The sequence below is a fragment of the Neofelis nebulosa genome, chromosome 1, assembly GCF_028018385.1.
Source record: "Neofelis nebulosa isolate mNeoNeb1 chromosome 1, mNeoNeb1.pri, whole genome shotgun sequence".
NCBI classification, from domain to species: domain Eukaryota; kingdom Metazoa; phylum Chordata; class Mammalia; order Carnivora; family Felidae; genus Neofelis; species Neofelis nebulosa.
In genome coordinates, this window is record NC_080782.1 from 18,172,249 (window position 1) to 18,189,320 (window position 17,072).

Genomic DNA, 17,072 nt, shown 5'->3' on the forward strand with positions numbered 1-17,072 from the left:
GAGAGAGAGAGATCTAGAAAACCATCACAATTATGTCATGTGCAAAATAACAAAGCTGTTTACAGCCAACTAACTGATGTGACTAAATCTATTATGATATAATAGTGTGTGTATATACATATATTTTCAGTTAAATTATTTGAACACTTACTATGTGCTGGGCCCTGAGTCAAGCACTCCACAAGCCTTATAACATGAGCAGATAAAGAAACTAAGGTAAAGAACAGTGGAAAGCTTGGAAGTCCAATGCAGGAGGGTAACTAGCTGGGTGATCCAAGTCTGTCTTGATTTTAAAGCATTTTCTTCTCTCCTCTAGCAAATCCACTTACCAGACTTAATGAAATCCCTTAGTAAGCTGAAAGAATAACCTTCCTTTAGGAATATGTTGGCAATTCCAAATTTATCTCAAAGCAAAATCACAGGTTCTTCAAGACTCCAAAATGTCCTTTTGAACCTTACACAATTTTGTCACATTATATCTTGACTGAAATTCAAGAACAGACCAACCTATTATCAATCCTCATATAAAACATCTTTATTATAATTCTGAAACTACTAATTTGCCTTGTTTGACTGCAAATTTTCTTTCTGTGAATCAATATCCTACCTTTTTCTAAGTGTTTTAAACTCACCCTCCAAGGAAAACTTTATTTAAAAAAAATAAGAAAATATTAGATATAACTAGTTTTGCACACCTTTCTATAATGCTTAGAATTTTATTATTTTTCTTTTCTGTTGCTCCTGTCAGTACTATTCTATTATTTATTTTCATTGTAGTAATGTGTAAATCTAGTGTTGTAGTCTGACTCAGTTAACAGTCCAGAAACTAAACATAAGTTTATTAGAGCAATGCAACAAAAACAATTTCTACAGAGATTACTCTTTTTTTTTTTCTTTTTTTGAAGTAAAGATACTTAATGCCAAGTTCTCCAGATTGGGATCTACTTAATTTTGGCTATACGAAGTTCTTATGATAAATTTGCAAGTTACTAGGTTGTATCTGTGACATTGAAAGTCAATGTATAATTAATTGGCCTGCTCAAAGTCATAACATCTTTGAATGAGAGATGAAGAGTATCCAATTAATACTGATGGCCAAATAATGAGATATTAAATACTGAGAGACACTAATTAGAACTCAATGCAAAGATACTTCCAGAATTATCCCAGAATAATGTACTGGTTACAGTACCTACCATTTATCATGATCAAGACTGACTATTTTTACACTGGTCTTTTTACATAGTCTCAAAATCTTTTTACTACTTAAGAAAATACTTTAAATACTTTCAATCCTAGTATAGAAGTGATTTTCTGCTAAATTAATTTGTTAGAAGTAATCTCCCACTGACTTCTAGTGTACTCTTTTCATGCTCCAGAAAGCTTCGGCTTTCTGAGGTGTTCAGATTAATAGTGCTCCCAGTAATAACGGTGATCACTAAAACCTCACGAAGATCTCTTGAACTTCATGGCTCATAGCAGAGAGATAAAATATTTTTCAGTAATACATCTCTCAGGTAAAGAAAAACAGGACACTCATGGCTAACTTCTTCAAATTAAAGAGAAAAAAAGAAATGTATCATTACACATAAATATCAGGGTTTGGGAAAATTCACTTGGAAAATGACTAAGACTTCACACCCATTTGAGTAGACTGAAATAAAAAATTCATGGGAAGATTTTAAAAGTCCAGTTTTACTTAACTAGCATTTTTCCTTCTCATTTTTTTCTGAGTGAAGCAGTTATTGAAGATCAACTGTAAGACTACAGCTGTCTCTTCTCCTATCTTCTATTGCCTATGTTAACTCTGAATAGGTACGCTGCAACAAACTGTTACCAAGCAATTGAGAATCTGTACCTGGACTAAGTGGCTGCCACACAGTAGAAATAATGGCAAATGGAATTGTTTACCATTGTACATAATAGAGCAGCCAACAACGATTTGGTTTTGTGCTCATTGCCTACCAAGAAGCTAAATTTAGGGACTGTTTTTTTTTTTTTTGTTTTTTTGCTTTTTGTTGTTTTCTTGGCAAGTAGCTCACTTCCAAGCTCCTGTATGTTAAGCATTCTTTAGATGTTTATTTGTAGTATGTTGATTTTAAGTAAAAGAGAGTAAAAAGTAAATATTTGCCTGGCATATGACAACATGACCTATTTATAATAACACATATGAACATATGATATTAAGAAAGATTCCTATGCCCACAGTGGCCTCAGAATCATAGTTACTATAGTCTCCATGGTTTTGCCTTTTTCCAGAGTGTCATCTTAGTAGAAACATACAGCAGTGTGAAGTCTTTTCAGAGTGGCTTCTTCCATTTGGTAATAATATGTGTCCAGATTTCTTCCATGTCTTTTCATGACTTGATAGCTCATTTATTTTCAGCCTTAATATTCCACTATATGAAAGTACCACAGTTTATTTATCCATTCACATACTTATGGATATCTTGGCTGCTTCCCTATTTTGATAATTATCAATAAGGCTGCCCTAAACACCTGTGTTCAGGTTTTTGTGTGTGTATATAAGTTTTTAACACTTTGGGACAAATATCAAGGAATATGATTGCTGGATCATAACATAAGTCTGTTTACTTTTGTGAGAAATTGCCAAACTGTCTTTCAAGTGACTGTGCCATTTTGCATTGCCACCAGCAATGAATGAGACTTCTTGTTGTTCCATATCCATACCAGAATTTGGTGTTGTCTGTGTTCCAATTTTTAGCCATTCTAGTAGGTACATAGTGGTATGTCATTGCTGTTTTAATTGATTGCATTTCCAAAAATATTTGGAAAGATAAAAGATGCTTAACAAATAATTTACATTTTACACTTTCTAATACTGAGAAAATATTTTTTATTGTTTTTGATATCCCTTATATTGGTCCCTAATCTTATGCTTAAATTTATTCTCGATTTTCTTTTTATACTCTTCTTGATTAATTTTGTTTTGAATTGAGGCCTAGACCTTAAGTAAACCCACATTTTCATCCTCTGTTCAATATTTTTTTTCTTCATAATCACAAACTCAAATTTCATTCATTATCATTCTGCTATATGTTTGTGTAATCACTCATTAATTCCACACACATTTATTCAACGCCCAGGTAGTACCTGATACAATTGTTGTACTGGAAATATTAAAGCTTGTATGAATGCATCCTTTGCTTCAGGAATTTACAACCTGATGTATTCAACAGATATGTAAATGAAAAATCACAATACAATATGATAAGTAGTATGACTGTAAAATTTTTAAATAAAAATAACATTTATTGATCCCCTACCATGTCACAAAATCTGTAGAGTATTAATAAATATATTTTAAGTTTCACAACAAAACTATAAAATAAGCTTAATTTATTTAAGAAAATTAAGTACCTTCCCAAGGAAACTCAAAACATACTAAATGGTCAGGAATTCAAATGCAGACAGTCCGGCCATGGTGCAGGTATCCTTCAACTAATTGCACACACATTTTACCTTTTGGAACTGATTTTTGAAATTCAAATGGAAACTGAGTTGTGGCATGAGTATGAAAACTCCGAATTCAGAATCATAACCTTTGAAGCCTAAAATGAAGTTTATTTATTTTTAAATATTTATTTATTTTGAGAGAGGGAAAGAGCAGAGAGCACAAGCAAGGGGGGGGGGGGTGGGGGAGGGAGAGAGAGAGAGAGAGAGAGAGAGAGAGAGAGAGAGAGAATCCCAAGCAGGCTCCCAGCTGTCAGCATGAATCCTGATATAGGGCTCAATCTCATGAACCATGAGATCATGATCTGAGCTGAAACCAAGAGTCGAACACTTAACCGACTGAGCCACCAGGTGCCCCTAAAATGAAATGTAAACAATATGCAGGAAGCTGTTGTATATATTGTATATATTGTAAAGGAATCTATTTCGCCTACTAGACTATGCATTCTATATATATTCTGAGTCTTTTTCATCACTAATTTCTTCTTATGGCTAGAAGTATATCCACCCCTAGAAACACCAATTATTCTTTACACTAAGAATGCACTAAATGTCTCTCAAAGGACCACAGAAATTGAAGGTGCATCAGAAATGACTCCACATCTATGTATAAGGCTATTCGGAATATACAATCTTTATGAAATGTTAAGATTTGTTCAAATATGGACATATTAGATAGAATTTGGGGAAATGATGGTGAGAAGAAAGAAAAGACAAAATCAAATCACATGAGGGAAATTATTTTTTCCCTCAAATAATTATAGCCTGAGTCGCTTAAGGTTCTGTGTTTACTGGGAATTTCTCTCCATATGTTTTCTCTCCATATGTACACATCATATCAACATTTAAAAATATATACCTAATACAAATTTCCTCCTCCATTTTAATTTCCTTTCTAGACTTAAATTGGCCCCCTTTTCCATTGACTTGCTGAATATTTCCATTTGGGTATGTTACAGGAGCATTAAATAAAATATATTCAAAATAGACCTCATCATTTTACTCCCTAAATGGTCTTTTACCTCTACTCTTCTCAGTTAAATAGGAAATCATCAACACAATCTATCATAATGCATTCTCATAGTCCTTGCATCTTGACATTATATTAACTATACAATATCATGGATTGTATATAATGTCACTGAACAGAAGATTTATTATCTAAGCTTATTCACATTCTTAATTCCATTGCCCACCTTAACATTACATATTTCATGACTGTAAATATCACTGGGGTTTTGGAAATTCTATTTGGAGAACTCCATGATGGGAACTACGTTACTAAGAAAATCATTGGAGAAGGTAGAAGGAGAAAGAGAAGAGAAGGGAAAGGGGAGGAAGAAAGAAAGAGGCTATGGGAAGAAGCAGGGATGGGTGGGGAATGAGTAGAAGGAGGAGGGAAAGAAAAACAGAAGAAACGAAAAAGAAAGGTTTTCTATAGTTGCAAAAGGTTAGGGGAAAAATTCTTAGGTTGTTCTCCAAGTTTTGTAATACCCAAGATTCCAATATACACAGTGTCAATAAGTTTTTACCTTAAATGTACCCAAGATTCCAATTCTTAGCACATAGAAATTTATCTTTGTCAAAACTAGCTTTTCCAAATATGTTGGAACATAAAAATAATCTTTTTTTTTCTTTTCTCATAAGATTACTTAATGGAACATTTGTTTGGGATTGATGATAGCTCAATCCCTAAATTATTTGTGTGTTTATTATCCCATAATTTTTTAAGGCCAGTAAAATCCCTCTGAATGTCTAGTAACTAGCAGAGTGAATGGCAAATAAGATGTACCCGCCTTCACATAGAAATGTCTTAACATTGATTCTAAGCTAAATTCAAAATTTGCTTCCTCCTGAAACCTTTTCCAGATCCATCAGAACTACTCAGGCCTCCAGTCTCATACACTTTCAGTAGACTTTGTACTTTCTTTCCAGAGTCTCTTTCATAATTTTAATTGAACAATTAACTATAGTATTATTAGCATCATTTTTCCCTAAAGATACCAATTCTGACAAAACGATCATTGTATCCCCAGCACTTAGCACAGTTCACAGGATTTAGCAGATGGCCAATAATATATATATTATTATATATATATATATATATATATATATATATATATGGCAAAGTATATATATATATATTACTGACTGATATATATATATATATGTGTGTATATATATATATTACTGGCTGATATATATATGTGTATATATATATATTATATATATATATATATGGCAAAATATATATATATATATTACTGACTGATATATATATATATGTGTATATATATATATATATATATATATATATATATATATATATTACTGACTGAATAGAGACATTGAAGCTCTGAGAGTTGACATGACTGTCTTCAACAGAACTAAATTAACAAGTTTAAGCAAGAATCCAGATCTAAAACATAGCTCACAGTTTTTTAGTCTAGACTTACATTTTTCAATATAGTAACTGCAAGGCACTTCTGACTATCTGAACCTGAATTTAAATTAAATGAAATATAATTAAAATTTGAGGGCCTTATTCACACTAGCCACATTTCAAATGCTCAATGTCTTATGTGGCCAATGACTAGCATACTGGACCGTGCAGAAGAATTTTTCAATCTTTGCAGAAAATTCTACCAGATAGCATTGCTCATACTAGATTTTATCAAACAGAGTTTTTTACTAGGTGAAAAAAACCTAGTAAATTACTTCTCTCTTGAAACTGAAATATTAATCACATCTACCATATTATTGTATCTAGCTAGGGATTCTTTACTCTCAAAAGAGTTATTATTTTTAAAAATCCACAAAAAGCTCAACAATAACATTTGAGAAGTAAATTTAAATCCAGCAGTCTTACTATTTACTTAAAAATAGTATAAATATGGTAATGTGAAAAAAGACAATGAACCTCTGATTTATCTATGCTGATGACAGACAGAAATAAATTAGGTTCATTTTGATAGGAGAGATTTAATTAAGACAAATAATTTGACACTGCTTATGTCTACAAAGCACAATGTAAATTTAGGATCAGACTAATTTGATGACCATGAATAAGCTAATAAAAGAAAGGATAAAAAAAAAAAATAAACTATTACCTCCAATATCAATTTGGGATATAGAAGTTGACTCTATCTGGTTAATACAATTATTAATTTGTAGAGTTAAAGCCAAGGATGTTCAGAAAGTTAAAATGTATATTATTCAGAAATAAAAACTGACTCCTTACTCTGGCAAAATACATAAATAATGGGAAAATATTACTCTTTACATTTAAGATATACCTTAAAATTCATTGTTTCGAGAAAATGTTTGCCAAATTCAAAACCACTAAATAACATTTAAAAAATTGTTGTAATGTGGAAATGAGTCAAAATGGGTTTGGTGTATTTAGTGAATGATTCAGGATGGAAAAAAAAAACCCAGCAATTTTATCAATTTACATATTACCAAATTGAGAATTTCTTTGACATTTCAAAACTATCAACCTCAATGGAAGCAAAAGACATTTCTCTTTCAAAATACAAAGGCCTCATCCCAATAGATCTCAAGGACACCCAAGTCCGGATCCTATTGAGAGTGTTCTTGGAAATTTACCTTGTAATGTCCTTTCAGAAAATAACCACACAGAAAATCTGAGGTAGTTATCAACTGCACACATCAAATAAGCATGTGGAAAAATGGGCAGTCTCCAAAATAAAAAGGGTGGTGAACAGAATGTTAAAAATATCGTGAAAAAGTCTAACATTTTCTGGGTTTTCTGAAAGAATGTGATGTTCTTACATGTGACCTGAATCAAGCAGTATCATCTGGGTGCTTCTAGGGAGCTTGAAGATTCTCTTTACTAATGAACATGTGCCGATTTTAATGTGATGAGGGAGCGTTATGAAGACAACTAATTTCTTGTATTCTTTTCCTGTATAAATTTGCATTAAAACTGTCACCATTGAGACAACAGAAAAAGAACAATTATCATCGCTGACCTCATCATCATAGTACTGATGAGAACCAACTCTGCTTAGAAGTTAAAACCCACAAGAGGGAGCAAAATGTGCCATGATGAGATCCATCACTTTGGCCTTTAGGTTATTTTGAGCTGAAGGCAATGAAGACCCAGCAGACTCAGGACAAACTTTTTACCTCTCCTTTAATTGCCTAAAACGATTTAGATAGGGAGCCTGTACCAGGAAGACAGTTATAAACAGAGATAACTTTATTTATCAGACTTATCTGTATGGCATGGTACACCTCTGTTTACCAAGCATTTCCTCTTCTCATCTTCACCTGAATAGTCTTCCTCTTCTTTGAAGTTCCAGACCTTTACTTTCTCCTCCTTAGCTCAAGACTGTACATAAGCCCCAACTGCCTGATTGCCTTTTGAGTTTTTATGTCTTTGTGGGCTCCCCCCTCTATATGTAGATCATTAACTTTTTTCTTTCCTATTGTTCTTATGTCAGTTTAATTATTATACCAGCTAGTAAATGTAGAATGGAAGAAGGGAAAAGTTTTTTGCCCCTAGATCTATGTCAGAGAGAAGAGGAATTTGTGTCTGCTGTTCATCCTTATGGATATAAGACTGGGTTCTTAAAATTAGGCTAGTATAATGGAAAGTAGCAGAGGACACGTGTAGAAAGGTGTGCCATTGAAGTATGCGTAGCATGGAACAGAAAGCAAATTTAAAAAGTTTTGTGCATGGGATTCTTCCAGGCTGTACAAATAATAGAAAAAGCTCGATAAAGAAGTGGGAACTGAGTTGTTCCTTGAACTATAATAAAGGAGAAATTTAAAATGCGAATTAACGTGCAGGAAGATGTATGTTTGATCTGGATTTACTGACTGTTAATGCAAAATGCTGGAACAGATATTCTCCACAATTAATTATGATAGCCACAGTCCATTTAAAATGGGAAATCATTATCCTTTTGAACCTCCTCTATCATCCAAGTCTATTCTAGTCTCTAAGTTTGTATTAGTTCCCCACTGCCACTGTAACAAATTACCACCAACAGGGTTTTTAAAACAACATCAATATATTACCTTACAGTTCTAGAGGTCAGAATTCCAAAATCAGTTTCACTGGACTAAAATCAATGTATCAGCAGAAACACGTTCCTTCTGGATTCTCTAGAGGCAAACGACTTTCAGCCTTTAGAAAGATTGCCCATTTTCCTTGGCTTGTGTCCCTGTTTTACCCTAACCTCTGTTTCCATCCTCACATCACCTTGGACTCTGACACTCTGCCTCCCTCTTATAAGGACCTTTGTGATTATATCTGGTCATCCTGGATAACCCAGGATAATCTTTCTTTTTTTTTTTTTTTTTTTTAATTTTTTTTTTATTCAACGTTTTTTTTTTTTTTTATTTATTTTTGGGACAGAGAGAGACAGAGCATGAATGGGGGAGGGGCAGAGAGAGAGGGAGACACAGAATCGGAAACAGGCTCCAGGCTCCGAGCCATCAGCCCAGATCCTGATGCGGGGCTCGAACTCACAGACCGCGAGATCGTGACCTGGCTGAAGTCGGACGCTTAGCCGACTGCGCCACCCAGGCGCCCCCCAGGATAATCTTTCTATTTCAATATCCTTAGATTAATCACATCTGCAAAGTGCCTTTTCCCATGTAAGGTAAAATATGCCTTATTTTATAACACAACTATATATGGTGGATCTACATTCACTCTGTGAATGATTTGATAATATCTGGTATCTGCTCCAAAGTATATTTGTAAATATTTGTGAATATATACACATATATTTAATTATTCTGCTTTTGTTTTTAAATTTGAAAAAAAAACAACTCCCTTGCTTGATAGCAACTCCTTTGCTGGAGGGCTAGTTTTAAAGCTAAGAAGCTGATTTATCTATCTGAAAGTATTTTCTAGAGGTGAATCATATAACCTTTCATTGATGACATTTTTTTTTCTTGGTATGAACCAAATATATAATTGCTAGAATAAAAGGAATGTGGCAATAACCTGGAGGTCATGAGCTTGAAAATCTACAGAAATGCTTAAAATATGTTTTACATTATTCTACTGTTTTAATTGTGGATTTTGACTGCTTAATCTAAAACTAAGCCAATGGTCTTATTTTGTAAAATATTCCCTTCTCATCATTCCAACTGAACATTCATTGAATTAACATTTTTTTTTACTGTCCTCCATTTACTACAAGCACACACATAATAGTAAAATCATAATATAGTTATATATTGTACATTTCATTATTTTCATTCTAATGAAACCCAGAATAATGAGGAAAGGGGATTTTAAAGAAATATAAATACCCCAATGCCGCCATTTTGTGATCTTGTCCAGTAAAAGGTTATTTTATTTTTACAACTGTTCAAGTATTGACATACAAGATGAAGCAAGACGCCACAAGAAATGCTACCTACACTGTGGATAGTGAAGGTTATGTGCATGTGGTAGGATTTAATCTCTTTGAGAGTAGGGATTCAGGAAACCTTAATTGCATATGGCGGCAGTAATTATGTGGTCATTGGCATGTGTACAGTTCAGACATTGTACAGACATTGAAGGAATTCAGTATAAAACACTATGAACATTTCAGCATGGTGTCAGAATCGATGGCATAGCTTGGAGCCCAGAAACTAGATGTGATTCATTGCCTCCAATAATCAAATTTTGTACTTCAGCTGCCGATATGAAAATGAGGTTATTGACATCAGATCTTCAAGACAAAAATGAATACAAGGTTTTAGAGAGCCATTCAGATTTCGTTAATGGTTTGGTGTTTGAGCCCAAAGATAGCCAAGAAATTGCAAGTGTGAGTGATGATCATACCTCAGGATTTGGAAGTTGGAAGGAATGCAGACAACTCATTTTGTTCTTCGTTCCCCTGGAATGAATGTGTGCTGGCATCCTAAGGAACTTTTAAGCTGATGGTTGCAGAGAAGGGGACAAGCCGGTTTTATGATCTTTCAGCTCAACAGGCTATCTTATCTCTTGAATTGAACAGATGCCATTAATGCCAGCCCACTGGTGCTTCAAAAACACCTTCAAAGTTGGAGCTGTTTCAGGAAATGACTGGTTAATTTGGGATATTACTCGAACCAGTTATCCTCAAGATAAGAGACCTGTCCACATGGATCAAGCCTGCCTATTCAGGTGGTCTACAGTTAATGAGAACTCGTTTGCAACCACTGGTTATCCTGGTAAAATGGCAAGCGAGTTTCAAATTCATCACTTAGGACACCCTCAGTCTGTCCTCGTTGGTTCTGTAGTCAGTAGATCTGGCTTTTCCTGGAATAGAATTCTCTCACTGTGTGCCATTGGAGGATGGCACAAGTTGTTGTTTTGGGTAACTGGAATGTAAAACAAATTTTCTGTGTACCTTAGTCCACACACTTTGTATTTTTAATACATACTTTGGAGAACTCCCTATTTTTATGTCAAATATACTGTAAGCTCTAGAAATGTCCCAATTGTTGCTTTTGTTAACTAAAATGTTAATGGTTTGATAAAAAAGAAAAAAAGAAATATAAACAACAGAATATCCACATATTAATATCAAAACATGGATGTTTATCACTGCTTCAATAAAAACCAACTGTCTTAAAAATTTGTTTCCTAAAATATTTTAATTCACTATTTGATACTTCTGGAATATAATCAGCAGATTAGTATAAATGGTGATGTCTATCCCTTGATTTAAGATTCTAAGAAAATCAGTTTGTCTCCCATAGTGAAAGAAACCACAGATACTCTGAAAAAGGATGATTTATTATAGCTGTGGTTAAACTCAGGATCCCATTGTAAAAAACAATACTGAAAACTCAAACATTTTATATAATCAGGAAAATTGTGGGGAAAATGGTTCATATAATAGACTCCAAAATTAGTTTTTTTTAATTTTTGATAATTTATTCAAAGTTAAGGCAGTTAGTTAATAGATGGCATTAAAATCCTGGCTTGTTGAAAAAAAAAATTATGGTCCAACTATAACTTCAAAAGTCAGTGACTGCCTTCCCCCCCCCCCCTTTTTCTTTATTTTTTCAATTTTCCTGTGTATGTCTTTTTAGAGAATCAGGACAATTTTCTTCTGGCTTTCTAACTATGATTTCAAACTCAAGTAATTATGTTGTGCTTTCCATGATTCCTTCTGGCTTTCTAACTATGATTTCAAACTCAAGTAATTATGTTGTGTTTTTCATGATTCCAAGTATAATTTTAGTTGTAAAATGTCTACTTATTAAATATTCTTGTAGCAAAATAATTACATAGTAAAGAAAAGCAACTCAAACACCAAAAAAGAAATGATGAATTATTGCTTCCAACAACTAAGTAGTACTCCTATCTCATTGTATACATTTTTGGAGAACGGAATTGCTACAAAAGTGAGGTCTGAAGTTTTCATCCATGTGTGAGGAGTCTGAGAATGACTGGAACAGGGGACACAGACATGGCTTTACTTATAGCTGTTAGCAATAAAAACTTTAAATGTTTGGTTCCTGGATGTAAAGAGAGGAAATGCAAGAGATATTTTTCTCCAAGGAAGTCTAAAAACACGAGAGTAGTTATTTTATAAAATAGGATCCTAAGTGACAAACTGAGTGGCTATATTTAAAATGCCACTTTCATAGTATGTTACTCATGATTACATTATTATATTTATTCATTAAATTATAAAAGACTTTTCAGTAGAGAAAATAACACTGGTGAATGAAAGGAAGGTACACAAAATAATCTATAATATACTACCTTCTGGTTCTGATTTTGTTTACCTTTCCTACCCATTTTTTCAACTTTGGCCCCCTCATTGCTTTCTTTTCCTTTTATGTATTTGCATTATTAAAAGGCAAAATGAATAGTATGAGGCACAGATATGACTGAGGTCTCAGTGACTTCTATTTACATCCAATTGTGACACAAGATAATTTCTGTGATATTCCTGCATTTCATTCTCTTAATATTGCTTTGATTATGTGTGGGTATAATCAGGCTTCTCAGTTTAAGGCTACACTCCATTTGTAGCCATCTACTTGGAGAGGATAATGAGATTTATCCACAGTGAATCAGTGAATCAGAGTCTTGAGAATGGATAAAAAGTCTAGAGTCTAATCATAGGTCATCTTTGACTGGAAAGGGTTGAGAGCTGAAGGGAAATCAGTGTCCTATTCAAGGTGTAAAGAACACCTCTGGTTCCAAACTTGAGTATGTATATTGTAAGTGAATTATCAGTGCAATCATTTTACGTCAGTTGTGATGTAAACAATCCCAACACAAATTATTTATCAACAGTGTGTAGTTTAGACAGCATATTGAATGCTTTAGTGATAGTATAAGTAGTACACAGGCCAACTTTCATTCAAATTCAATTAAACATTATTTGTGGGCCTCTTCACTGCTGACATAATGCTCATGTGTTCAAAAGCAGATTTAGTGAAAAAGTCCTATGTTAGACAGCTTGTATGCATATCTATAGGAGCAATCTTATTCGAAACAGAAGTCTAGATAAAGATTATCGCTGAATTTGAAATGATTTTCTTATGATTTGTTTCCTACTCATTGACTTTCTATTCAGCCTAACACACCAACACAAAATTTCACTAGGCTATACATTTATGAATTATCTTGTGGGGAAGGTTCAAGGCAGCCTTAATAATTAATAAGTAACTGTTGAAGATGAGGCTTAGGCTGTCACATGTAAAATGAGCCCATAGTGACTTGTGAAATCCTAAAACTATCATGAAAATAAAAAGTAGCACCAATTATGTGTACAAGTTGATACTTAAGAGGTTTTATATGACAGATTTCAAATAAATAGCATATTGTGAATGTAAGACAAGTAGGCTTAGAGATTTATTAATCAATTCAATTTCCATAACATGAACCAGAAAATGTAAAGGGATTTAATTCCGTGCTGTATTTGATTTAAAATATATTTTCAAATTATCAAACTCCATGATACAAATACATTAGAATAACACAAATATATTTATCCCACTCAGGTTATATACATTAATCCATTGTTATTAGGGAAAAAATGTAACTTGTTTAACTAGTACGAGTTAAATAGATATGAGCCATCAACTGAGGGATTTGAAATTATATTCCAGATCTGGTTTTGTTTCTAAAGGCTCTTCATTTTCAGAGATAACAAACTTCCTTTTCCTGATACATACACATACACATATATGTACATTCATATACATGTATACTATATATGTATGCATGTGTGTTTTAAATGCAAGCCAGAACTTTGGCATATACAAAAGAAAGAGGTAAGGTTTTAATGATTTCAAGAAAGTGTAGAATAATGATGGTATTGAACTGCTTTTCACTTTCAAACCAAATGAGAAGCCGTAGGAAATAAAATAATGATAATGGGGCTCTTTAATTAAAATAACCAATTAAAATCATACAACTACCAAGAGGAAAAAATATATAGTAAAAATGATACAAATCTGTAATATCTTAAATTGAGTTTACTTTGGAATGCCACTGAAACTCAAATATAATATGATTTTCCAGGCAGTGATTTTGCTGTGAATATGCATGCATGCGTGTACAAACACACACACACACACACACACACACACACACACACACACACACATACACACACACACACACACACACACAGTGAATGAATGAATGCTGAGGCTGAATAAACAGGATGACCAAACTACACACACAAAGGACATAATAAGAATACAACTCTCTTCTCTCCCCACCCCAACACCCACTTTACCCAAGTAAGCTATTCTGTGGAATTCATCCTTTCCTTCTCCCTGGATGAAATCTAGGGCATGGAACAAGGAATATTCTGATCACAGTTAGATAATTAAAACCTGTGCTTAATCTAGTCAACAGAAGACTTTAGTTCAGTCTTTAGTTCAGTCAATTTTTATAACTGATATATCCTGTCATGTGTAAAAACAAATATATATAAAAAAAAAAAACCTGCAGCCTTTTCCTTCCTACATCCAAATATCCCTCACCACCTCCAAAGACAGAAAAAGGATGAAACCTGGAGGAGAGATGAATGAAGGGCAGGAAAGCTGTACTTTCCCGCCATCGTGGTGATCGAGCATCCGTACCCTGTGGGCATGAATGCTCTATGAAGGTTGGCCTTTCTTTCAGGTGGCGCTGTGTCAATTCCTTATCGCTCCCCCCTCAATCCTAAAATCACCTGGGTATCCTACCTGAAGTTTCTTCTACATAGACAGACGTGTTCTTTCACAGACAAATTGGTGGGCTACCTACATGTCATTTGTAAGCTGCGTAGCATCCCAGGGTTTACTTCTAGCTTCCTTCCCCTGACATCACCTAGCCTTCCTCGAATGACCCAGGGTGTCTCTCTCTAAGGTTCCCTGAAAAATACTCACCCATCCTCTGTTATAAGAAATGCTGGACAAGCAGGAAGTCCCCACTCAAGCAACTTCTATTCATTCTGTCCATGCAACAATTGCCAGTCCTAAACTCTCAGCCTGTGGAATGCATGACATATCTCTTGTGCCCTTGAAGTTCAGGAGATATATGCCAGTTCTCCGAACAGACACATCAAAGCCACTCTCCCTGAGTTTGTGGGTCTAAAATGAACTGAAGCACTTCCAAAAAATCCTCTCTGGATCTCAAACTCTGTGACTACTTCAATATTGAATCTTCTATAACTTCCAAAGGGTAAAGTGCCAAGTTTCAAAACCAGTATCTTATGAATACTTTTGATAGCACTGTCTGGGGTGGTATTTGAGAACATGTGGATAAGTGATTTACATTATCTTCAACCAAAAATGAGATTGAAAAGCCTCCCCTTTAACACCTGTTCAGCTCCTTTGTAGTTTATCTGTATGTAGCTTGGGCAGAATATTTATAAGCAAATATAAAAATTAAAAATAGGAAGGTTTCCTTCTTATATAGAAAAGTTCTTACCTAGAAGGAACCCAGAAAGAATCAAACATTGCACATGGTGTGTAGGTAAGCAACACCAGAAATAAACCTTTAGATTTGCTGAATATAGCCATGTTCATGCAATGGGTTGATTTATCTCTTCAAATGATATATTTTTCAAAATCACTTGTACTCAAATAATGACCATCTACGACGTACCCTTAATATGCATATATTTGAAATTTGAAAGTATTCTTCAAGTTTTAATCATGGAATATGAAGATTTAATAATGTAACTTCTTAGGTCTAACCAGATTAAAATATAAATAACCAATCAATTGAAATAACCAATTTCCATTTCTGAGAGCTATCACTAAGATAAATGTTCTTTCTCCCTAATAAGTGTGTTCCCTATCAATAATGCTAACCACAAACATACATATGAGAAATTCCTTCCTTGCATTAGCATGTAGTTTCCAACATGTACTCTTTTATACTGCAAAGGAATGTTTATTCTCTTATATTCCTGAACACAGTAATTAGGAGATAGAAGGCTATGTTCTTCTTGCATAAGGCCCTAATTCCAGAGGTTTACCTAAGTTTTTAGGTGTTGTTTGCCTATCCATAGACTACTCTTCTTTTTTTTTAATTTTTGTTATTAATGTTTAATTTATTTTTGAGATAGAGAGAGACAGATGTGAGCGGGTGAGGGGCAGAGACAGAGGGAGACAAGGAATCCAAAGCAGGCTCCAGGCCCCGAGCTGTCAGCACAGAGCCCAACGTGGGGCTCGAACCCACGAACTGCTAGATCATGACCTGAATGAAGTCTGACGCTTAACCAACTGAGCCACCCAGGCGCCCCATAGACTACTCTTCTGTATTCAACTTGTTCCAAATACGCTTCATTACACAATTCTCTACAGTTAATTATTTAGACAAGTTACTCTAGTATGATTTGGTTAGTTTTGTCAATGGAGACATACTGACAGAAAGATCTAAAGAATAATTGTAAAGAACAACTTTTCACTCATTCGGTAACAACACCAAGACCTGTAAAATAAAGTACAAATGAATATATAGTAACAAGCTTCATACATGGCAAATGTCATCTCATTTTAAAAATCCTGAATGGATATATAAAATTCTGATGTATTTAATAAGGGGAGATATGGACACAGGAAGGAAACTTATTTGTGTATTAAAAAATAAATATTGGGTGAAACCACATGTATAGGGACCAGTTCTAAAATTATGAGCTAGTACCTGTAGATATTTGAGTGATCTTTTAATAAATTACTTTTCTATTTGGTTTCCTTAATCATTAGAAAGTTCTTTTGAGATAACTCTTTATGATTGGCTAGCAAATGAAAACTATTGCCTTTGGTCAATTTTCCTCGTATTTTCCAACTTTTGAAGGCAAATTAAACAAAATTAAACAGGACAACAAGAATGTATTTGAGAAATAAACTTGCAGAAGATGGCGGGGTAGGAGGACGCTGGGCTCACCGCGCCTGCTGGTCACTTAGATTCCACCTGCACCTGCCTAAAGAACCCAGAAAACCGCCAGAAGACCACCAGAACGGAGCCTCCCGAGCCAAGCGCAGACGAGAGGCCCACGGAAGAGGGTAGGAAGGGCAGAGAGGCGGTGCGCGCTCCACAGACTGGCGAGGGAGCCGGGGTGGAGGGGCTGCCCGCTGGCCAAGCAGAGCCCCCGAGTCTGGCTGGCAAAAGT

The 17,072-nt window shown here is 34.3% G+C and overlaps 1 protein-coding gene and 1 pseudogene across 3 annotated transcripts in view; one reads left to right on the forward strand and one right to left on the reverse strand.

Moving 5' to 3' along the window:
• CDH12 (cadherin 12) overlaps positions 1 to 17,072 on the reverse strand; it is a 1,057,614-nt gene that overhangs the window by 604,501 nt on the left and 436,041 nt on the right. The gene's annotated exons all lie outside the window — the stretch shown is intronic.
• LOC131504232 (nucleoporin Nup37-like) lies at positions 9,850 to 10,823 on the forward strand (annotated as a pseudogene).